Source organism: Podarcis vaucheri (genome assembly GCF_965113315.1).
Source record: "Podarcis vaucheri genome assembly, chromosome: 10".
Classification (NCBI taxonomy): domain Eukaryota; kingdom Metazoa; phylum Chordata; class Lepidosauria; order Squamata; family Lacertidae; genus Podarcis; species Podarcis vaucheri.
The window spans coordinates 59,407,854-59,432,466 of record NC_138748.1 but is presented as its reverse complement, the minus strand read 5'-3'; the positions used below and the strand labels follow the sequence as shown (position 1 = coordinate 59,432,466).

General features: G+C 43.3%; 1 long non-coding RNA gene across 14 annotated transcripts in view; it reads right to left on the bottom strand.

Annotated features, from left to right (window-relative positions):
- LOC309541472 overlaps nucleotides 1-24,613 on the bottom strand; it is a 101,848-nt gene that overhangs the window by 14,004 nt on the left and 63,231 nt on the right. For 4 of the 14 annotated variants that reach the window (XR_014223712.1, XR_014223719.1, XR_014223720.1 and 1 more), the window contains one exon: nucleotides 1,372-2,294. The exons of 4 other annotated variants lie outside the window; for them this stretch is intronic. This is a non-coding gene — a long non-coding RNA (uncharacterized lncRNA). Of the gene's footprint in view, nucleotides 1-1,371; nucleotides 2,295-11,641; nucleotides 12,032-14,524; nucleotides 16,189-24,613 lie in introns of those variants that run through there. 6 more of the 14 variants (XR_014223724.1, XR_014223725.1, XR_014223726.1 and 3 more) reach the window with 3 other exon arrangements.

Sequence of the window (24,613 nt, the reverse complement as noted above, 5' to 3'; positions counted from 1 at the left end):
CAGGATTCTCAAAGCGGCTAACATTCTCCTTTCCCTTCCTCCCCCACAACAAACACTCTGTGAGGTGAGTGGGGCTGAGAGACTTCAGAGAAGTGTGACTGGCCCAAGGTCACCCAGTAGCTGCATGTGGAGGAGCGGAGACACGAACCCGGTTTCCCAGATTACATGACTACCGCTCTTAACCACTACACCACACTGGCTCTCCAGAAGAAGATGAGAGGACATATGATAGTCATCTTCAAATATCTCAGGAGCTGTCACATGGAGCAAGCTTGTTTTATTCTGCTCCTGAGAGCAGGACCTGAACCAGTGGCTTCAAATTGCAGTAGGCTGATCACTGAAGAATTGATGCTTTTGAATTATGGTGCTGGAGGAGACTCTTGAGAGTCCCATGGACTGCAAGAAGATCAAACCTATCCATTCTTAAGGAAATCAGCCCTGAGTGCTCACTGGAAGTTCAGATCCTGAAGCTGAGGCTCCAATATTTTGGCCACCTCATGAGAAGAGAAGACTCCCTGGAGAAGACTCTGATGTTGGGAACGATGAAGGGCACAAGTAGAAGGGGGTGACAGAGGACGAGATGGTTGGACAGTGTTCTCGAAGCTACCAGCATGAGTTTGACCAAACTGTGGGAGGCAGTGAAAGACAGGAGTGCCTGGTGTGCTCTGCTCCATGGGGTCACGAAGAGTTGGACACGACTAAACAACTAAACAACAACAGATTCCGACTAAACATTAGGAAGAACTTACTGATGGTGAGAGGTGTTCAACCATGTAACAGTCTACGTCAAAAAATGGTGACTCCCTTCACTGGAGTTTTTTTTAAACAGAAGTTGGATGGCCACCTGCCAGGGATTCTTTAGCTGTGATTTCTGCACTGCAGGGATTTGGACTAGATGACCTTTTTTGTCCCTTCCAACTCTATATAATACAAAACAATTTATGGAGGGAGTTCTAACAAAATCAGGAACAATAGAACAGAATTTCCAGTTTACATACACTATCTCTCCCCTACTCAAGGTACATCTTGGCCAGAGACTCAAAATGGACCTTGAGGGTCATAGAATATATATTTCCAGTTATTAAAAAAAGAAAGAAAAGTATTACATGGTATAATGTATTCATTTTAGTTTGGGCTAATGAAACACAGGAGCACTGCCAGGAATTGTAGGAGGATGAAGAGAGAGAAATTGCGATCCCCTCTTACTTCATCATCTCAGGTGTTTTCACACATTACATTCAATGACTGTAAAAAATTCTGAGTATGCAAATGGCTGATCTGTGCAAATCAACAAGTGTACAGTCTTTTGTATGAACACTCACATTTGGGTAGATGCCAAGTGTGAATATACAATGTGTGAACAGTGCTCACCTTTGCCCCTCCCTGCAGTCTTCAGCTCTCCATTTACTCTTGCTCACCCCATCTCACTGGGGAGCCAGCGTGGTGTAGTGGTTAGGAGCGGTAGACTCGTAATCTGGTGAACTGGGTTCGCGTCTCCGCTCCTCCACTTGCAGCTGCTGGGTGACCTTGGGCTAGTCACACTTCTCTGAAGTCTCTCAGCCTCACTCGCCTCACAGAGTGTTTGTTGTGGGGGAGGAAGGGAAAGGAGATTGTTAGCCGCTTTGAGACTCCTTCGGGTAGTGATAAAGCGGGATATCAAATCCAAACTCTTCTTCTTCTACTGATACCACATCTTCCAGTGCCCAACTGCATGCCCATCTCCCCCATCATTTTCCTGCTCCTCCTTTCTCCCACCAGAGGTTCCCATCCTGCATCTCCTGCTCATCCCATTCAGCTCTGTCTTCTCCCACCTCCTGACCTCCCTTGCTCCGCCTTGTCTTGTCTCGCCTTCTTCCAGCTCCCTCCTTGCCTCCTTTTGTGGAAGAAAAATAGAACTGAATCAGCAAAGATGAGAGATGAAGCCAGACTCTTAAGCCAGCCTTGTTGGGTGGAATGGAAGGGCTGCAGCTCAGTGGGGAACATCTGCTTTACATGTAGAAGAACCAAAGTTCAATCCCAGGCATCTCCAGGTACAGCTGGGAGAGAAATCCTGGAAGATCCCTGCCAGTTAGTGCAGAAATGTGGAAGCCCCTGAGAACACCCACTGTAGTTCAAAGGCCCCTCAACACCTGGAACTGGCCTTGAATGGAAAACGAGAGCCAGTGTGGTGTAGTGGTTAAGAGCAGTGGACTCGTAATCTGGTGAACCGGGTTCGCGTCTCCACTCCTCCACATGCAGCTGCTGGGTGACCTTCTCTGAAGTCTCTCAGCCTCACTCACCTCACAGAGTGTTTGCTGTGGGGGAGGAAGGGAAAAGAGATTATTAGCCGCTTTGAGACTCCTTAAAAGGTAAAGGTAAAGGGACCAATGACCATTAGGTCCAGTCGTGACTGACTCTGGGGTTGTAGCGCTCATCTCACTTTATTGGCTGAGGGAGCCGGCGTACAGCTTCTGGGTTATGTGGCCAGCATGACTAAGCCGCTTCTGGCGAACCAGAGCAGCGCACGGAAACGCTGTTTACCTTCCCGCTGGAGCGGTACCTATTTATCTACTTGCACTTCATGCTTTCAAACTGCTAGGATGGCAGGAGCAGAGACTGAACAACGGGAGCTCACCCCGTCGTGGGGATTCGAACCGCTGACCTTCTGATCGGCAAGCCCTAGGCTCTGTGGTTTAATCCATAGCGCCACCCGCATCCCTTAAGGTACTGCTAAAGCGGGATATCAAATCCAAACTCCTCTTCTTCTTCTTCTATCATGTTGATTGCAGGTGGCAAGGCCACAAAGGGCTTGAAATATAAGATTCCCTCTCCCCGTAAAGCTTCCTGCACACATCACACCACAAGAGCAAGATCTGCCCTGGAGGTTTGGTGGAGCCTTTGGAACAGTGCGGGAGGCAGTGCAGGGTTGCTTCTGAAGGAAACTCCAAATAGGATTTTGATCCGTTTTCTACTGATGAGAGGTGCCACTGGATTAGTAAAGGATAGGGCTATCGGCGGCTCTGTTCTCCTTCCCATGTCAGAGGCAATACACCTCTAAGCACCACTTCCTAGGGATCACAATTAGGGCTTGAGATCATAGGTTCAAGCATCGTAATGAGCAAAAGAGTCCTGTGTTGCACAGGGTTGGACTACATGACCCTTGTGGTCCCTTCAAACTCTACTCTATGTCAGGAGTCCAGTCCCCAGCTTGATACCACAGTGAGCATAGTTAATGGAAAAGGATGATTTATTGTCAAAACAAACAGATAACTCCGGACGGCTTCAACACAGCCTCCTCCATCATCAATCAAGATGACCCTTCTGAAGCCTGCTTCCGGCGAGACCAAGAAGCAACTGAACTTTTGCTTCATCTTTTGTTTTGCTTCCTATCTTGCAGCCCTCCCATTCGTCGAGACCTCGGACTGAGTGGGTCAGCTCCCTCCTCTTCCCCATTCTCTGAGAGGCTGCCTCTTAACTCTTTCCCACTGTTAATGCTTCCGGCGAGCTTTGACTGTGTTCTAGCTTGTTCTCCACCATTCCCTTATCAGGAGGCATTCCAAGGGGTGGGGCAGTTGGCACTAGCCAGTGCTCATCCTGCACGGTAGTTAACCCTCTCTGTTCCTGACCGCTTTCTTCATTTGGCAGCAAGCCTTCCCTGGGAGCTGGCTGCAAACCTACCCTGGGCACTGGCTCATTCATGACATTCTACTTCACTGTCGGAACAGGATGCTGGACTTAGATGTTCTTACCAGGGGGCGCCCTGTCAATGGAGGGTCACCAATCTGACACAAGCCCAGCTGTTTGTGCCAAATGCGGAAGGAGAAAGGAAGCAAACAAAAAGTGGGTTTCAGCACTGATTCCTCCACTCAGGGTTGCCTGGAAAGAGAGGCTCACAGGTTCTACCTATAAAAGCTGCCTGCCAAGAACTGCCAAAGGCCAGCTGTGCCAATGAGCCCTTACCAGTGCAGAAAAAAGACCTTCCAATGTTCCCGCAACATCCCTGTGGTAATAAAGAGAAGGCCGTTTTGCAGCACGGCGGCATGTAAGACAGCATTGTCAGCTATAGTTTATTTAAAGAGCGAGGCCTGGAACAGGAAAATAATGACTTTAATAAAATTTACTATTGACTTCGTAGGCTAAAATCTTACTGTCATCGGGAACCAGGAAGGGGGGGAGGGGAACCCCTACATCGAAGCCCTTCACTTAAATATATTCCTTTAATATTTCAAAGCAAGTTGTGGTGCTTCCTTCTTCTCTTTTTAATATACTATCTTCTTCAAAAAAAGATTCTGTAGTGGGGTGGAAATTAGTATTTTTAATAGAAAGCTGGAATTGCTTACATAAGGGAAAAGCCGGTAATGACCTATGACACTGTCTGTAGAAAAGCAACATTTGAAGGAACTGCAAAAGCAGTTAATCCAATTCCTTGAAAAGCTGCAGAAAGCAATGTCACCAATGAATGATTTATAAATTACCGAATGTCCTTCTCATCTGGCGGATATCTTTTAATCTTAGACTGTAGTGTTTTTTTCCTCTCGGAGTGAACTCCAAAGAGCCTGCTGGGGAGATAGACAGAATTTGCGAAAAACTACATTAACAAGGTTAGGGTCGTGTTAGAGATTTCGGTGGGGAACGGGAACTCCTTCGGCAGCACCCGGAGGGGAGGGGTGGGCAGGGAGGAGCAGACTACATATAACATAATTTTATTTTCCAGCCAATTTGATTAAATGCTCTCTAGATTGCTGACCGCGCGTGAAAGAGGTCAAGCCCGAAATATATGAAAAAAGGCAGAAAGCTTCTCTCTCTTTTAAATGCATAGTTAAAACTGTGCTTTAAAAAAAACAAACTTAAGTTTTCTAACAACGTACGACAGTTCAATTTAGAGGTGAAACCTTTTAATAAAAGCTCGTGAAATGAATGCTTCAGTTTATGAACTCTGTTTGTGTTTCCCAGCGGAGTGCTTAGCATCATGAAGTCAACGATTTCATTCTTTACCACAGCTGAGCAACATCAAGGAGAGTCCGGGGCTTTGTACTTGAAAATATCTAGTTTACCCTCTCCCTCCCTAAATATATATAGGGAAATCTGAATTCTGAATTAATATGTTTTCCTCTTTATTTATTTATTTTTTAAAAATATGCTGTTGTGCACTAATTTACATTGCACATAATTAATTAAAACTGAACAAGCCTATTCCATGGGGGATATTAATGCAGACTCCTGGGTCCAGAAACAGTATTGTGAGTGCAATCAGTTAAGGTCTTACCCGAAAACAGGGCATTTTCTTTTCTGAGAGGTTGGCACCCCTTGCAGCAAAAACTCATATGTATTTGGTGGGTTGAATTTGACTGATTCACACAAGGAGATTTGTTTTTGATTAGGGTGAGATTTAACCAAAGAATACAGGACTTCGGAGTTGCTCTGTAAATTAAAATGGTTGCCTACCTACCACTGTCACCACCAGGGTCCACCAAAAGGTACCAGAGTACAGTGGTACCTTGGTTCTCATACGCCTTGGTTCCCAAACACCGAAAACCCGGAAGTAAGTGTTCTGGTTTTCAAACATTTTTTTGGAAACCGAACATCCGATGCAGCTGTTGGCTATTGTTTCTGGGCCTCCTGCACCAATCAGAAGCTGTGCCTTGGTTTTCAAACATTTCAGAAGTCAAACGGACTTCTGGAATGGATTAAGTTTGGTGCTTTTGTTTCTGCTATCTATTTTGCATTTTTGTTTTTGAGGCTTTTTTCGGTTAATTTGTTTTTGTGACTGTGTGGATGATAATCTACAATACTGTCTTATTTATTTTATAGTATAGTCCATTGATTATTGCTTTCATTTTATGGGTCGTTAGATAGTAAAATTCATGTTAAATTGCTGTTTTCGGAGTTGTTTTTAAAAGTCTGGAACGGATTAATCCGTTTTGCATTACTTTCTATGGGAAAACATGCCTCGGTTTTGGAACACTTTGGTTTTGGAACGGACTTCCGGAATGGAGTAAGTTTGAGAACCAAGTTATCACTGTACACTCTGCTACGGGCCTCCTTAAAATCTGGAGCCACCCTATTTTGGAGTGTATAGTTTAGGCAGATCAGAGAATTGTTTCTCTGTAAGGAATGTGAATGTTCTCAATGCAGAATTAAATTCTCTTTTAACTGTGGAGTGCATAGCGGCCTGTCTCTAATAATAATAATATAATAATAATAATAATTTATTATTTATACCCCGCCCATCTGGCTGGGTTTCCCCAGCCATTCTGGGCGGCTTCCAACAGAACACTAAAATACAATAACCTATTAAACATTAAAAGCTTCCCTAAACAGGGCTGCCTTCAGATGTCTTCTAAAAGTTTGGTAGTTATTTTTCTCTTTGACATCTGGTGGGAGGGCGTTCCACAGGGCGGGTGCCACTACCGAGAAGGCCCTCTGCCTCGTTCCTTTTAACTTGGCTTCTCGCAGCGAGGGAACCGCCAGAAGGCCATTGGCACTGGACCTCAGTGTCTGGGCAGAACGATGGAGGTGGAGACGCTCCTTCAGGTATACTGGACCGAGGCCATTTAGGGCTTTAAAGGTCAGCACCAACACTTTGAATTGTGCTCGGAAACGTACTGGGAGCCAGTGTAGGTCTTTCAATTGATAATTATTGTTATCAGTATTTTTTAATATTGTTTATTTCCTATGGGCGGCTTCTCTGGGTGGCTTCCAACAAAATTACAAGAAACAACAACATTAAACATTAAAAGCTTCCTGAAACAGGGCTGTCTTCAGAAGCCTACAAAAAAGTATACAGTTGTTACCGCTTTGACATCTGACGGGACGGCATTTCACAGGGTGGGTGTGACAACCACAAAGCCCTTCTGCCTGCTTCCCTGTAGTTTCACTCCTCTCAGTGAGGGAACCGCCAAAAGGCCCTTGGAGCCAGTGGCAGAGCATATGCCCGTGCTGCCTAGGGTGGGCGCGTTCCCGAGGGGAATGGAGGGTGCCCTCCCAGGCACGCAATAGCTCCACACGCACCCACCAATCCCTCTTCCTTCCTCTCCCCTTCCCACTCGCCTGCCTCCTTCCTGTCCTCTCCCCTGCCTGCCTCCTCCAGCTGGGAGCATGGGGGAACAGCGCACCGCCCACCCGTGACTCCTACACCTACTGCCAGCCATCAGGGGAAGGGGGGAGCTGCTGTGCCACACTCCTGGCTGGAGGAGGCAGGCAGGCAGGGGAGAAGATGGGAAGGATGCCGGAGAGCAGGAAAGAGAGAGGAAGGAACCAACAAAGCGGTGCAGCAGCTCCCCCCTTCCCCTGACAGCTCACGGTAGGCGTGGGAGTCCAAGTCGCAGGTGGGCAACACACCGAATGTCACCCCTGCTCAGGGATGACATCTGGAGTGGTGTGGCCCCCCCTGCACCACCTTCCTCCGCCAGTGCTCGGAGCTGGATCTCAGTGTCTGGGCAGAACGATGGGGGTGGAGATGCTCCTTCAGGTATACAAGGCTGAGGCTTCAAAGGTCAACACCAACACTTTGAATTGCTCTCAGAAATATATAGTTGTACCTCGGGTTACAGACGCTTCAGGTTACAGACACTTCAGGTTACAGATTCCGCTAACCCAGAAACAGTACCTCGAGTTAAGAACTTTGCTTCAAGATGAGAACAGAAATTGTGTGGCAGCGGTGTGGTGGCAGTGGGAGGCCCCATTAGCTAAAGTAGTATCTCAGGTTAAGAACAGTTTCAGGTTAAGAATGGACCTCCAGAATGAATTAAGTTCTTAACCCAAAGTACCACTGTACTGAAAACCAGTGTAGATCCTTTAGGGCCAGTGTTATATGGTCCCGGCAGCTGCTCCCAGTCACTGGTCTAGCTCATGTAAACAACCATGGCCAGGGCCTTGCAGAGCCAGGCCGAGGCCCGGGCCAGGTAGATAATGTGCCCCCCTTTTTTATCCTGGGGATAACTGAAGTCTTATAAATAAATAAGTATATAAATAATTTTCACAAAAGTTATGCTGACAAATAATTTTATTTCAAGGCTTGAACCGTATCTGCATATCAAGACAAAATGGAAAATATAGATATACAATAGTGCTTTTTTAAAATACATAGGGAATGTATGCTGACTGAGGATCACCTTTGGAATCGGAGGTCCGGGCCAAGTGGTCCATATGCCCCCCCCCTCTGTCTGGGCCTGACCATGGCTTCCCCCAAAGACTCCTGGCAATTGTAGTTTCTAAAGTGTGCTGAGATTTGTTAGGAGAGACCATATTCCCCTCCCAGTGCTATAATTCCCAGAGTTCCCTGGGGAGAGAGATTGATTGTTAAACCCAACTGGGAACTGTGAGGGGAATGGGGGCATCCTTCAACCTCCACCCAGTTCTCAGGATTGCTCGGGGAAGCCATTACTCTTAAAATGGTATAACAAGTGCTTTAAATGTATGACACAGGTGTGACCACTGTGATGCACGCTTCCCTTCTCCTTCTCTACAATGGCAGTGGAAAATACGCAATGTGAGAATATCAAGTTATGGATGGGGGAGGGAGAGGACTTAACGATAGCAGTAATCCCATATCTTTGCAAAATTTTGGTCCACAGTCTGAAGTTGCCTCATGCACAAAAGGACCTAAGAACTGGCCAATGGCCCATCGAGTCCCACATCCTTTTTTTTTTAATAATGATTTTTATTGCATTTTTTCCAAATTACAGAAAGAACAGAAGAGAGAAGTAACATAAAGAATAGAAAGAAAGAGAGAAAAAAAAAACAGAAAATCACAACCATTTCAACAACTTGTTTCAAATTTCCATTGGACTTCCCCACATCTCCCACATAGTGCATTCTTAACAATAAAGTTATCAGCAAATTATACCCTTATTTCGTATGTTTCTTTGTATTTTCAATTGCAGTTTAAGTTTAAATCTCTTATTTTCCATTTACTCTAAAAATATAACATGTTGTCATTTTTACCCATTTAAACTTTGATTCTTTCATAAATGTTATCCAATTTCATAAATAATTAAATTTTCGTTGCTGGGGCTAACATTCCAAGTCATACGGCATCTTAAGATTCATATAACTTATAATACTTTTGCAAATAGTCTTTAAATTTTTTCCAGTCCTCCTCCATTGCCTCTTCTCCCAAGTCTCGGATCCTTGCAGTCATCTCGGCTAATTCCATGTAGTTCATCAATTGCGTCTGCCAGTCCTCCAGTGTGGGCAAATCTTGGGTCTTCCAATGCTTAGCGATAAGGATTCTTGCTGCTGTTGTAGCATACATAAAAAAGGTTCTATCCTTTTTTAACACCTTCTGGCCGACAATGCCCAGAAGGAAGGCCTCCGGTTTCTTGGGGAAGGTGTACTTGAACACCTTTTTTAACTCGTTATAAATCATTTCCCAGAAGGCCTTCAATCTTGGACAAGTCCACCAAAGGTGAAAGAATGTCCCCTCAGCTTCCTTACATTTCCAGCATTTATTATCGGACAAATGGTATATCTTAGCCAGCTTGACCGGGGTCATGTACCACCTGTATACCATTTTCATAATATTTTCTTTCAGAGCATTACATGCAGTAAACTTCATACCGGTGGTCCATAACCTCTCCCAGTCTTCAGACATGATATTATAACCAATGTCCTGAGCCCATTTTATCATCGCTGATTTAACTGTCTCATCCTGAGTGTTCCATTTAAGCAGCAAGTTATACATTCTCGATAATAACTTGGTCTTAGGTTCTAACAACTCTGTCTCAAGTTTCGATTTTTCCACCTGGAATCCTGTTTTTTTGTCTAGCTTAAAGACCTCATTAATTTGGGCATAGTGTAACCAATTTTGCACCTTATCCTTTAATTTTTCAAAGCTCTGCAACCTCCAATTACCTCCAATGTTTTCTATTATTTCCCAATATTTCGGCCAATATGCCTCCATATTGGGGTTTTTCCGAGCCTTGGCCTCTATTGGTGAAATCCACCTCGGAGTTTTGCTTTCCAATAAGTCTTTGTATTTTTCATCGAGTCCCACATCCTGTTCTCACAGTGGCTGAAGAGTTGATGTATAGTGTTTCCATCATCAGAAATGCTTAAACTTTGTTGAATGAAAAGAAAACTGGGAGCCGGTTTCACAAATCAAGGTCATTTCTGGGTTCAGATTTATTTCCAAGGCAAATGGGAAAATGAGGCCCTCAGATTTGCGACTCATCAACCCCTAACAAAATCCTCTTTAAACTTTTTTTTTAAAAAAAACACACCACACGCACGCACGCACAAATATATCTATTTATGTATATGGATTTATATAATGCGAGCTGAGAACACTGATTCATTAAATTCCTCCTTGGGGCCCTCAGAACTTCAGTCATCTTGTTATACGCTCAAGGGACACATGAGAGGGGCAGGGAGGGGGGAAAGCAAACATTTCCGAGAAGGCTGTTTTTCCAGTGTTTAAGGGTCGGGTTTGTTCTGTGCTATGCCCATTATCGTTCTGTTACTTCGTGCTCAGAGGTTTGATAAAGAAATTAGCGCACAGAGCTACAACGTAAACATATCACCTTTGTTGCCTCTGGAATACTGAAGAATTGCTGCATAGCAAAAGCTCATTGATAAGGTATGTAAATACCATTAGGCTATTTCCAGCTTGGAGCTGTGTAACCCCATTTTAGAGCAGAGGAAGGGATAGAAAAGAGTTACACTTGTGTGTATCTCCCCACAAGAAGACCTTGGGGGGAAGGAGTTGATCCAGGAAGAGTAGGTTCTGAAAACCACATTTGCTCCAAAATCCAAAGTAGTACAGTGGTGCCTCGCAAGACGAAAAGAATCCGTTCTGTGATTCTGTTCGTCTAGCGGTTTTTTCGTCTTGCGAAGCAAGCCCATTGACGGATTAGCGGATTAGCACTATTAGTGCTATTAGCGGCTTTTAGCGGCTTATCTGCTGATCGGATCAGCTGATAAGCAGCTTAGCAGCTCAGAAAAAGGGGGGAAGGGGAAAAAACCAGCAGGAACTTGCAAGACATTGTCATCTTGCAAAGCAAGCCCATAGGAGATTTGTTTTGCGAAGCACCTCCAAAACGGAAAACTCTTTCGTCTAGCGAGTTTTCCCTCTTGCGAGGCATTCGTCTTGCGGGGCACCACTGTAGTTTAGTAGTTGCATTGTTGTTGTTGTTATTGCCGATCAGAAGGTCGGTGGTTTTGAATCCCCGCAACAGAGTGAGCTCCCATTGCTCTGTCCCAACTCCTGCCAACCTAGCAGTTCGAAAGCACACCAGTGCAAGTAAATAAATAGGAACCGCTGTGGCAGGAAGGTAAATGGTGTTTCCATGCACTCTGGTTTCCGTCAAGGTGTTCCACTGCACCAGAAGCGGTTTGGTCATGCTGGCCACATGACCCGGAAAGCTGTCTCTGGACAAACACCGGCTCCCTCAGCCTGAAAGCGAGATGAGCACCGCAACCCCATAGTCGCCTTTGACTGAACCTAACCATCCAGCGGTCCTTTACCTTAACTTTACCTATTATTATTATTATTATTATTATTATTATTATTATTAATAATAATAATATGTTTTTATAATGTTGCACTATTTTAGTGTTGTTAGCCGCCCTGAGCCCGGCTTCGGCTGGGGAGGGCGGGATATAAATAAAATTTATTATTATTATTATTATTAATAATAATAATATTATTAGTTTACACCATTTCTACACCACTTAACATATTAAAAGTATCCCTGAGTGGCGTGCAGAAAACTGAAGCTGCAACAGCCAACTTAAACAAAACTATTACAAAAAATATACAGTTACATTTAAAAGTGTTACATTAATACAAAGTCAATAACATATCAATCAATATCCATTCACTTTCCTTCTGCACACCCTTCCTCTCAGCCTTGGGACTCTCACACAGGGCCCAAACAAATGCTTTTTAAAAAAGTTTTTCATTTATATTTTTCAAATTTATATATTTCATTAGTTTTACAATCAATTTAAAATTTCCAAATTTCTGCATATTCCATGCGTTTTTGTATCCATTCTTCCTTTTCTGGGGCTTCTGCTTCTTTCCACTTTGGGGCAAGTAACATTCTTGCTGCTGTAAATATAAATAAATTTCTGTATAATTTAAGTAGTCCTGTCCCTATAATTCCCAAAAGAAAAGCTTCTGGTGTGGGTGTGGGTGTGTGGGTGTGGGTGTTTATTAAAGTTATTTTGAACATCCTTTTCAATTCATTGTATATCATTTCCCAAACAAACTCTGAGCTCGCCCACAATGAGAAGACATCCTGGAAACAGAAAGCATCACCCTAATCTGTCACTCTAGACTTGTTTTTTATGGGCAGGCCCAAGGTGGATGGTACTTCCTCTGGCTGCCCACAGCTGTGTCCAATTCAGCTGCATTCTCCTCACCTAGTTCCAGGTGTGGCTCTTGGGTTAGATGGTACTGAGCTCCATGGACCAAAGGTCTGACTTCGTATAATGTAGCTTCATTCAGTTCCTTTCCCACATCATCATTGTTGCTGCATCATTTTTTTGTGCCAGCAGTTATTATGGATGCTGCTGCAGCAGCTGTCTCCTTCATAACCAGCTAGTAAATTTGAAATAAGTCATTCCACTCGTGTTTTACGGTCTCATTGTCCAAACTTTAATGCTTACACTTATTTGCCTGCTGCTTAAAAAGGAAAGGAAAGCAGGTAATTCCAGCAATTTGAGATCTTATTTCCCTTTGTATCCATCCGTCAGAAAATAAAAATTATGCCCCCGGTTCCATCAAAGTTACGTTGCAGCGCTCAGAAGTGTGTAACTCAGAAACAGAATAAGCTGTTTTAAGGAGTTATTGACGCCAACATTAAATTTACAATTATTCATAAAAAGAAAGCCATTTGAAGAATTCCCCATGCTGAGCATATACAAAATAGTTTGCCACGCATAAGAAGTTTCGTTTATTAATAGCTTGCTCGCTCTTTTCCCAGTATCTCATTCCAACAAAGTAAACTTTCTCCTCCAAGGGGACGAAGCATCACAAGGATGCTGCATTTCCTGGAAGTTTATTCACCATCGTAAGAACAAAACAAAATATAATTTAATAAAATGTAACCATTGCTAAGGGCAAGAACAGCAGTGCTGTTACTGTCCTAAATATAGGACAAAAGAAACCTTAGACACACATGGGATGGCAGTAATTTCTGTGCATCATTTAATTTATGTTATTTTGTTTGGGGCAACATCTTTATTGGGCCAACCTAAATATTACCAAAAAAAGAGAGGAAGTTACAAGCTTTTGAGTGGTTCAGGGCTATCTAGCATCTTTCATGGGACGCCAAACTAGAGCCACCATTGGCGGCTTTTAAAGAGCCATCAAGACAGTCTCTTTAGCAAACTAATTCCAGGGTTGAAAAGTTTGCATGGTGGCCAGATTGCCATAATTTGTGTGCTTTGTTTACTGCAGTGGTGTGTGTGGTGTGTTAGGGGAGGGGCAGTACCTCTGGTGGGGGATACGTCATGCTTCTTCTGAGGTGGCCTGTCCACATTTGGTCGCCACCCTACACTTAGCTTGCAACAGCAGCTAAACCCCAGGAAATGGCTTCAACTGGCCATCTAAACTAGGTTGAGGCTAGCCTATGGGTCTCAAACCCCCAGTGAGTTAGGGACTTTCCTGCATACAAAGACGGGCTCCAGCCCATTGAGCAGATGAGACCAATCATGGGTCCAGTGGTCAAGAAGGCAGTTACTGAATGTGTTGTAGAGGGAAGTGAGGACCAGATGGGGCTGGGCAACCTGGGAAGGGAGCTCATTTAGGAGAAGGGAAAAAATAACAAAGGCAGGGGGCCTTGGTGGGCCCTAAGAGAGAGAGCATGAGTGTGTTGTGATTCAGGATCCTCTGTATTCTGACTGGGAGCAGCCTTCATTTGCTATCTGATTTTTTAAACTGAAAATGTCCTGGATTGAATCCATGATATCTTTATAAGGAACCTGTGATCTGTGACCACAGCTCCCATAATCACTGGCCATGTTGACTGGAGCTGATAGGAGTTGCAGTCCAGCAACATCTGGAGGACTACAAGTTCCCCACCCTCTGTGGTCCAGCTGTGTGCCATCGATATGGTTTGTCCCTTTCCTAATGAGAATTTGCTTTTCAAATCACTACAAACTGAAGTCAGGTGGATCTTCAGCATCAATTTGGGGTGGAATTCAGCATACCACTAAGGACATTATACCACCAATGCAAGCAACTTCTGCTTGGCAGATGGAGCAATCACCTCATTCCTTCTCTCATGTTCTGTTTTTGGAAGTTCTTCTGACCCTCCTGAGCAGATTTGGGGGGGGAGGAAAAGGGGGCTGGAGAGAAATGAAAGCCCCATTACACTAGTGAGACTTCTTGTGCTGGCTTTCACGAGTGCAACACGTTAGTCAAAATCCAACCCTTGGATTCTTGAGTCTGATGATGATGATGATGTTTACTCCAATTCTAGCCAGCCATTCCAGGGATTGCCTAATAATTCAGTATTCTCCAACAGAATTCCCTCCCCTTTCACCCAATCTCATTATTCAAATGATGGAGCCAAGGAATAAATTATTGTGGCACAAGTTGTTTTTTTTAAAAAAAAAACTTTTCAGCACTAAAAATGCATCTGTTTTTGTTTTTTCCCCATTAAAGTCTTGTTCCTTGCCTGGTAACAAAGGAACAAAAACAAAAGAGTGATGGTAATGATGCAATGCCTTAATAGTCACAACCCCCCCCCCCTTATATTACTGGAAATATTAGGCCCAGTTCTTCCCCACTAAAATGTATGGCAGATATTACATGCAAGAGATGAAGGTGGGTCAGAAAAAGCATATTATTTGACAATGAGCAGCTGAACAATCATCGTTTAGTCGTCTTAGTTGTGTCCGACTCTCCATGACCCCATGAATCCAAGCATGCCTTGGAAATTTCTTCTCAGAGCTTCTCCTTTTTAATGTCCCTGGAGTTTTCATGGCAAAAATACTGGAGTGGTTTGCCAGTTCCTTCTCCAGGTGGATCACATTTAGTCTAAACTCTCGGCTATGACCTGTCCGTCTTGGGTGGCCCTGCACGGCATAGCTCATAGCTTCTCTGAGTTATTCAAGCCCCTTCACCACGACAAGGCAGTGATACATGAAGGGGAGTTGAATATTAACCACTTGTAGTAACCATGTTATTATACCAAGGATCACTTGACTATAATATATCTTGCAACAGAATCCTATGTGTGTTTACACTAAATTCCATGAAGTTGAGTGAGAAAGACTCCCAGGTGGATGTGTCCAGGACCGCAGCATTGCACTGCAACCCTATCCAAGCTTCCTCAGATGTAAACCCCACTGTGTCTGCAGGAATTCCAGTTAAGCATGCATAAGATTACAGCGCTAAGCCAGTATGGTCTGGTGGTTCAAGTGTCAGATTCAAATCCCCATAAGACGCTGCAGCTCACTGGGTAAGCTAGGGCCAGTCAGCATCTTTCAGCCTAACCTACTTCACAGGGTTCTTGTGCACCTCCGCAAGCTTCTTGAAGAAAAGGTGCGGTAGAAATAATTTTAAAAGTTGGCTGCAATCCCATTTATCTGGGGGGTTAGCCCCAATAGAGAGTGGGGCACACGTCCGAGTCCATGCATAGGACTGAACTTAGCAAACCCAATTTCCTCTACGGCTACACATTTTCAAATGAGCTTTGCCACAGCTGGAAGGGACTCCAAGGGTCATCTAGTCCAATGCAGGAACCAACAACCAAAACTGTATACTTGACTTTCTCTGTAGCAGTCTGTCCTCCCCTGATTTAAGGAGGTGATTTTTCTTTGGCTAAAGACATACTAGAAAACATTGCCATCCTCAGTAGCAGACAGTGTGGTAGGTTGGAGGTGCCTACCTGAGCCCAAGCAAGTGAGCAGCTGCTTAACAGAGGGTAGCTAGGGGGAAATATTGTGGTAGCCACCAATTGGCATGGCTTGGAAAGAGGATTGGAGAAATTCAGAGTGGGTAAGGCTATCAATGGCTACTAGCCAGCCACTGTCATGCCTCTGAATACCTCTGCCGGGAATCAAATGTGGGGAGAACACTGTTGCACTCAGGTCTTGCTTGCAGGCTTCCCATAAGCAGCTAGTTGTCCGCTGGTTGTCCAGGATGATGGACTAGATGGGTCTTTGGCCAGATCCAGCAGGGCTCTTTTTGTGTACTTATGTTCCTAGATAGAGCTAGATTTCCAGGAAGCGCTGACTGCTGGTGCTTCTCCCTGCCTTTGAAAAACAGGGGAAGAGAATACAGCAGAAGAAGCAACAGCAGTCCTTTTATCACTGACACACTGCCATCCTCCTCTCTCTCTTTCCAAGCTGGTTCCTAAGAAAACAATTTAAATCTAGGAATTCTAAGTCATTCTAAGATTTCCTAGGTTTGATTAGAGGATCAATTTATAAGTAGGCATTCCGTGTCGGCCTCCCTCATACATATTTGCACAAACAGACACACACACACAAGGCTAAATGAATTTTCAAAAACTTCTAAAATACTCTTGCCAGATTCTGGACTCTCCAATGGATTAATCTGAAAAACAACTAGGGACTCAATTTAGACTTTCCTGGCAGCCTGCAAGAGAAACACGTCAAACTCAAGAGTTTTACTTTATTGAAGACCCTCTTAGGAGGCTATCAAGAAAGCAATGTGTCTGCCTAGTAGCCAAAGATCAGTGGGAGGTAATATTTAGTTTATTAATGTGCCGTTTGATTCCTCCCCCCCCCCTTCTGTAGTGTTGGTGCCTAGCATAAAACTGGGACTCTTGCTGCAATTTTGCGTGCTTTTTTAAAAATAAAGATAATCTTTGAAACATGAATAAAACTTAACAAGATCTAGCTTTATATCGAAATACTTTTGAGTCCCTCCCAGGATTATTCAAGAGAAACAGTTGACTTCTATGCCAGAATGCTTGAGTAAATGGTTCCCTGCTTGTGTAAAATAGCACATCTTTTCATTTCAGGAAAAAAGACTCTTCCGCACTAGAGTCAAGGTTAATTTTGAAACAACCCTTCACTTTCAAGGCAACTGTATTTATTAGTAAGAGTCTATATTCAACAATAGAGGGGTTTTCAATGGAAGCCTGACAGTGCAGGTAAGGCATCTAGAGAATTGAATCATAAATAGAGAATGGACTGTTGACTGACAGGGCTTTTCAAAATGAAAACATTGTGGCAAAATGAGGCAACTTTTAGCCCCATTCGCTTTCCGATAAATCAGGGGGAAATTACAGAAGCGGCATGCAGAACAGGCTGGTGCTGTGATTCATGCTTTGCCATTATGTCCCCTTCAATTTATTTTATTGGCAATTTGAGGCTGTATTGCTGGGAAATGAGTCTACACTGGGTGGGCTAAACAACAGCCCTTCACACCTTTGTCTGCCCAGCCCTGTTCTTCTAGTAGGGATGGGTAAATGTGTCAATTTCAACTTCTCCCACTTTCTCATTTTTCCACTCTTCAGTTCAGTTCTTCACATTTCCATATCACTTTGCAATATTTCCCCAAAAAAATAATAATAATGAAAATTCAGCAACATTTCAGTTTGAATTTCTCATAATATACACAGTTTTGTATGCATTTTTTCCCTTATACCCATTCCCCCCAATATAATGCATTTCCCCATGATATTTCCACTAATTTCCACTAATATTCATTGTATGTGGATATTTCCACTAATATGCATTGTATGCACATGTTACTAAGGTATTTGCATATTTGTTCACATTCCTTGGTACTGCACTGAAAAATTCAAGGAATACCTGGGTTTCAGTTCTTGTTTTGTTTCAGAAAGTGCAGATTAGGTAGGTTCACCTTTAAATGTCAACCAAGTAAAATCCTCCCTCCCCTAGTTGGTAGCTGTTGCTAACACTGGTTGAGCAGGAATGAGAACTTGGCAAAACAGCCTGTGCACATCGGAACAAGACCAGCAAATCCAGTGCATGGATAGGTTGGTGAGTTTCATTTTAGGATTATAGTAACAAGAATGGCCTTCATGGCAGCAATGAGGAAACTGGGACCTTTCAGATACTCTTGATGTACAACTCCCATCATCCTTGGCCATTGACCACACTGGCCAATGGCAGTGGAAATCCAGCAACATCTGGAAGGACATAGGTTCTCCATCTCTGCCTTCCTGCCCAGGCAGTGACCAGATTCAGATCTCTTTTTCAGCACATGAGTCCTTCTTCACATTGTTTCACAATTTAGTCCTTCTTCACATTGTTGCCTCGCCTCCCCCATTTGTTATTTCCCCTCTTTTAGTGAAAAAAAGAGGTTATTTTCTGTATCTGTTTTGATCTATTACTCTAGTGCCTTTCAGACACTGGTAGACTCTTAACTCCCATAAGCCCTTGCCAGCATGGGCAATGGTCAGAGATGATGGGAGTTTTACTCCAAACAACATCCAGAGGGCACTATGTTGGCTACCCCTATAATAGGTTTTCTTATCGCCCTGCTTCTTGATGAGGCGTCTCAGTCTCCAAAACCTTCTCTGAAGTCTCGCTGACACTTTGTACTGTGGATGTTTCATTTGTTCTGTCTTGAGACTTTAACTTGCCTGTCCATCTGATACAGGTACATCTACATTCTCCATTCTCTCATCCATCACTGGCTCAAGCCTTTTCGTGCACTGTTGATCTCTTCGGTTCCCCCCGTAGACAGCTGCATCATTAGACTGAACCCAATATGATCTGGGGGTCATGTGTTGCTCAGACAGTTTTCACGCTGCATTTCTACAGATGGTAACTGGATCTTTTTCGGTTTTTATTTCTGAACGTTTGACATCTGGTGCACAACTGCACCAGTACTTTAATTTGGAGCACATATGCCTGGCCAATAAACACTTTTTGGTGGGGAGGAGGGAACCTTGTGAGTCAGTTCCCAGATGACTCACAAGTATGGTGGTAACTATTCATTGTTCCTTTCCATAGACCTTCTGGTACCAACAACAGTCATTTAAAAATAAATAAAAGACCATCCAGTTCACTTAGGCAACCAAAGCCTTGTGCACACTTACCAGTAAGTAAGTTCCATTGAGAAGAATACAACTTACTTCAGAGTAAGCAGACATACACTCACATTGTTCATTCCTCTATAATTCCAGTTGACCATGTATGTTCTCTAGGTTCTGCTTACCTATCTGAAAAGTCACTGCATCTTACCAGGGGAAGGCAGGGCAGGACAATGGTGAGATTCGGGCTATGTAGAGACACTAGCAGACCCATCCAGCACTCTTGCCAGTGAGTCCATGCAGTCCCAGACCCATCCAGGTATTACCTAATTCACACTTTCTGAAACAATAACAAGTACTGGAACACAATCATCCTTCCAATTTGCACTTCTACAAGTTTTTTCAGTTCAGTTCTCCAGCCAAATAGTGTATATGTGTTCCCCATAGCATACACTATGGGGAAAATACAAAAATATTTATATATTAGTGAAAATAACATACAAAAATGCAGTTATTCAGGAAAGCTGCTTTGCAAGAATTCGTATATTAGACGTATATGTCTTATACAAAGAGCAAAGTGACTTACAAAGAATTCTAGGAATAATCACTTATCTAGCAATGTTTGCACCAAGCATAGTAGAAGCGATAACCCCATTAAGAGGGTTTTAAGCCCCAAATACTGAGTTTTATTGGATACCAATTCATGAGGCAGCATCCTAGCAGTCAATGGAACTATTAACAAAAGCCCCTGTTGGCTACTTGATGCAAAACCATCTTGATGCAAAAGAATTGGTAAACACTATGTTTCTGGACGCCACTTTTACAAGATGCACTGTTGTTGCATTAAGGTTTGCCTGTTGCAAAATTCTCTTGCACACAAGTAAGCAGTCTGTGGACCACTCTTCAGTAATAGATAATTTTATTTTTTAAAAAAATCAAAAAATCCTGGTACATGCTGTTTGAATTCATTTGAACTCTTGTGAGTCATCCAAATCCACCTTTTTCCCCTTCAATATGCAAGGTTTCCTTACATCCCATAGTGCTCTGTCATTCAGCGAGGTCAGTGCGAGGTCAAAGAAGCTTCTATTGGGAATTGTGTGCAGAAGAAAATCCTATAATCTGAGAAGTCCTCTCTCATCCTTACCTTTTAAGATTTCCTAATACCGCTCCTCCCCCATCCCTTTCTGGTCATGGTTGTTAATTGCCATCGATCGTATACCCTATTGCATATAGATAATCTTAATGAAGTTGTGCTCTTCCAGCTACACCAAAGGCAACTAACACATTTCTTGGTGTGTAGACAGAATACAATATACATACAAATAGTTTCTGAGATGGGAATTGGGCCAACCTGATTCACAACTTGTAAGCTGCTACAAAAAGTTAGATTCGGCTAACTAGAAAGACACATTATTATTTTGTTAATGTCTGAGCCATTCGTAAGATTCTATTATGTGTTTTGGTGGGAGCTTTCCAATCCTATGTACTCTAACCTGGGGATAGGTTTGTGTGTCATTCCTTTGGTGTGGTATCACCTTTGTTTTGGGACTCCCAGCTTATTGACATTAAGGTAGGGGTTCTCCCTATGCTTTAGACATCTGCTGACATTTTTTTAGCTAGTGCTCTTCACACCTCCATTGCACTTGCTCTAACTGTGCCATCCAAGTCCATCTGAATCTGAGAGATTTTGTCCCTAAAGCACTTCACAGAGTAGTTACAGCAGGCCTCAAGAGTGTCTTTCTTGACTATATGACAAAGCTTTCTTCACTGCCACCATCACCACATGGTATGCCAGCCTGAGCAGACCAGGGATGGGGAACCTATGGCCCTCCAGATGTTGATGGACTCTGACACCAGCCAACATGGCCAAGGTCAAAGATGATGGGAGTTGCAGTCCTATATTACCCAGAGGGTCTAAGGAGTAGAGAAGACAGACCAAGCTATAAGGGAGCTTCCTATGTTGCCTGCAGCTGAGAGACCGGTTTGTACTAGATGGTCCTTTGGCCTTTGTTAACTTTCTGATTCTGTGAGCTGGAACGTTTTCCTACTAGCTCATTTCCATCCATTGCCTCTTTCTTTGCCTCTTTGACACATAATACCCTTTAGCCTATTAATCTAAGTCTAGGATACCCACAGGATGCTAAACTAATTAAGCCTAGATTCTTGTAACTGCTGGTGGGTTATAAGCTCAAAAGTATGTAGCAACACATGGCAGTGTGGCCCTGGCATGCGCCCATGCTTCATTTCGCCTTGACCTTTTAGCTGATACCCAATAGAGAAAGGATCAGTCTTTCCATATGGCAGAAGCCTCATTTACTAATATGCTGGCCTCCTGAGTCACTGCTGTAATATGAACTTTCCATAGAAATTGACCCCTGTTAACTCACACTGCTTAGTTGTTTACCTTTGGTATGCCGGCACTTCCTAACCCTTGTTAATATACTCTTTTCTTATATTAAAAAAATAGTACCTGGTTATGAAAATAGCATTGATATCGTTATGAACTTCAAGAGGATCAGAATCACAGTCTCCTCACTGAAAGCTTTAGTTCATGCCTTGGCTATGTCCCACCATTGATGAGAAGAATAAGGCTAACAAGGACAAGGGCCAGGATAAGACTATCAATGACTGCTGGCCATGGTGGTTAAGCTATGCCTTCCCTGTTGGAGGCAGTAATGCTCAGATCCTACTTGCGGGTTTCCCAGAGATCTGGTTGACTACTGTAAGAACAAGATGATATACCAGATGGGCCATTGGCCTAATCCAGCAGGATACAGTGGTGCCCCGCAAGACGAATGCCTCGCAAGACGGAAAACCCGCTAGACGAAAGGATTTTCCGTTTTTCAATGCACTTCGCAAGACGAATTTCCCTATGGGCTTGCTTCGCAAGACGAAAATGTCTTGCGAGTCTTGCGATTTTTTTCGCTTCCCCCTTTTTTCTAAGCCGCTAAGCCGCTAATAGCCTTTTAGCCGCTAATCCGCTAAGCCTTTAATAGCCGCTAAACCGCTAATAGCGCTAATCCGCTAAGCCGCTAATAGGGTTGCTTCGCAAGATGAAAAAACCGCTAGACGAAGAGAATCGCGGAACGGATTATTTTCGTCTTACGAGGCACCACTGTATTCTTGTGGGAATGTTCAGGGATGCAGGATAGATTGTTTGATTATAGCCTTTCCAACTTGTGTTAAGAAGTTCACAATTTAGCAGAGCAACATTCCCCTTTTTTAAAAACTCTACAATAACTGTTCTGGTATTTTCCCCTTATTCCCTCATAAAAGATAAGACACGACAGAGTCTTCTATAAAAAGAGTTTACTCACATTATGTTCACAATCGGATCCAAGAAGGCAGACTTAGCTTAGAAAAGTAACATACACCTGGAAACTATCTCATAAGGAGACAGTCCCTTTGTCCTCTCTTGGCTGGAAGCATCTTTGGCTAAGCAGATGTTGCTTCTTTGATGCATGTAGGCAAAGAGAGAGATGGCTGCCCTGCCCTGTGCTTTTGTCGTTACCTGCACAGATGAGGCCACACCCACCTCTAGTCACATGCAGAGGAAGTCTGTCCCAGCCCAGAAGCAAACAGTTTACCTGCTGGCTGGACAAGTTTACCTGCTGGCTGGGCAAACATTCCTCCCCATGTGTAAACATGTTCACTCTAGGAATGTTGTACTTGACTGCTCTTGTGTTTCACATCCCACAATTCTTAGTTCTTGTGGCAACAACTGTCTTCTCTCTGGCTGCTATGGGCACTGCTTATGTGTAGCAAACAGGATATTAGTTTTGCCCCATAACAGGCAGGGATGGAGGGGTAGGTCTTGTGGATGACCAGGGTGGGAGACATTTTCCCCCCTTCCTGCTTCAGTGTTTTGGAAAATATGAACACGGTTTCAAGCTTGGGAGCTAGTAAGTCAAGATATAGTTGAGTCAATAGCATATGAAATGCAGGCATCTCCTGCATCAGAGCCCGTGAAGGTCTGACTTTAAAAAAAAAAAAATTAGAAAGGGCTAGCCTACATATTGACCTGAATTGCATATCTGAAGGAATGGTATGAACATTCACTGTACCGCCTCTTGAGATGACATGACTGCCGGGATATTTCAAGAAATCAGAAGGCTTCCCGCTGCATAGACCACACATTAGAACCTCCCTCCAGAAATGTTTAAAAAGTGATTTCTAGTTGCTCCAGGGAAGGAAGTTGGCATGGTTAATTGCTGCCCTGTTGGAATCTGCATTGCACAAAGGGCTCAGTGAGAGCTAAAGAAGGAGAATTTAATCAAGGTTGGTAAAGATGGTTTTTAATGGAAGTGAATTCAGCAGAGGACAATAATCATTAAAAGCTGAGGTGTTAATCAAAAAAATTCTCATAAGGGGGGGGGGAGAACACCCTGTGGAATACTGCAAGGTATCCAGAAAATGCTTTTGTTGTTGTTGTTTTCACCATGAATCCTGTTTGGCCAGTTTCTCAGTTGCATCATGGGGGATGTTTTGAGGGTAGGCAGGAATAGCATCACCTTCTTAAAGGATTGGGGGCTGGGATTTTTGGACTCTTGAGCCAGAATCCCAGGACACTTTGTTGCCTGGTGATTACTTTGAGATGGTGATTAAAAGGAGTAATTTAAAAACTTGGATTACAAGAAGAAAAAGGGAAGTTGCCTAGGGAAAAATATTCCTCAAACTCTGCAATGGAGAGGATAATCATCTACCCCAGAACGCCATTCTAGAGGACATAATTAGTGATGGTTTTTACAAAGAAAGGAGTGCAAACTTAACTTGGGGAAAAGGGAAAGGCTGAATTACATGGAGTAATCAAGCAGTATATGGGATGATGTCACAATGCCACACAGCCAATCAGATTTAGCTATGTGATTTGCCCTATTAATGCAAGTGTTTGAAAGGCAGGTACCAATGTGGAACTCTGGCTAGAGAGGCCATTCTGGAGAGTTGGCTGAGTTCATTCAAAAGGCAGCAAAACTTTTCCCATTTATTTGGTCTGTTACCAGTGTTAAGTTGCTAAGCTGTTTTGTTTAATGCTCTGCTTGGTTTCTGCGTAGTTTAAGTTACTGCATTTTATTTTGCATTCATTTCTCACTACGTGAAAAGCCTGCATGTACATTGGGCTCACACATTCCCTCATCCATCTTGCAGAGCTTTTTGTTTCTGCTTTTAAACAAACCGCAGTTTACATTATATCTGAACTTGGGGCATTGTGGTTTATTAGAAAAGCCAGGATCAAATGAATTTCAGGTCCCCGCTTGTTCTGGAAACCACAGTTTAAACAAAGCATGGTTCCCTGGAACAGGGAATGTTCAAAACAAGATTCAAGATTGTGCAAAAGAAAGCTCATTCACATAGCATGAAAACAGGGTTATTCATCATGTCCAAACAAACACATTATCTCTGTAATCCTTACAATACCAAAAACCATGTTAATGAGCTTGTTTGATAGTACACAAGCAGCCTAATACCTGGCCTAGCTTGGGAATTACAAGAAACAAAATGATCAGTGCAGTTTGGAAATCAGCAGTTAAAATCATTACAGCTTTGAAAGACTCAGTCAGCCATCTTGTATCAAAATGGTATCCAGTTGTACCCAGCAGGAACTATCACACAAAATTTGACTATCTTAAGAGGTGTCCAAAAGCACAGCCTAATTATTATTATTATTATTATTATTATTATTATTATTATTATTATACCCCACCCAT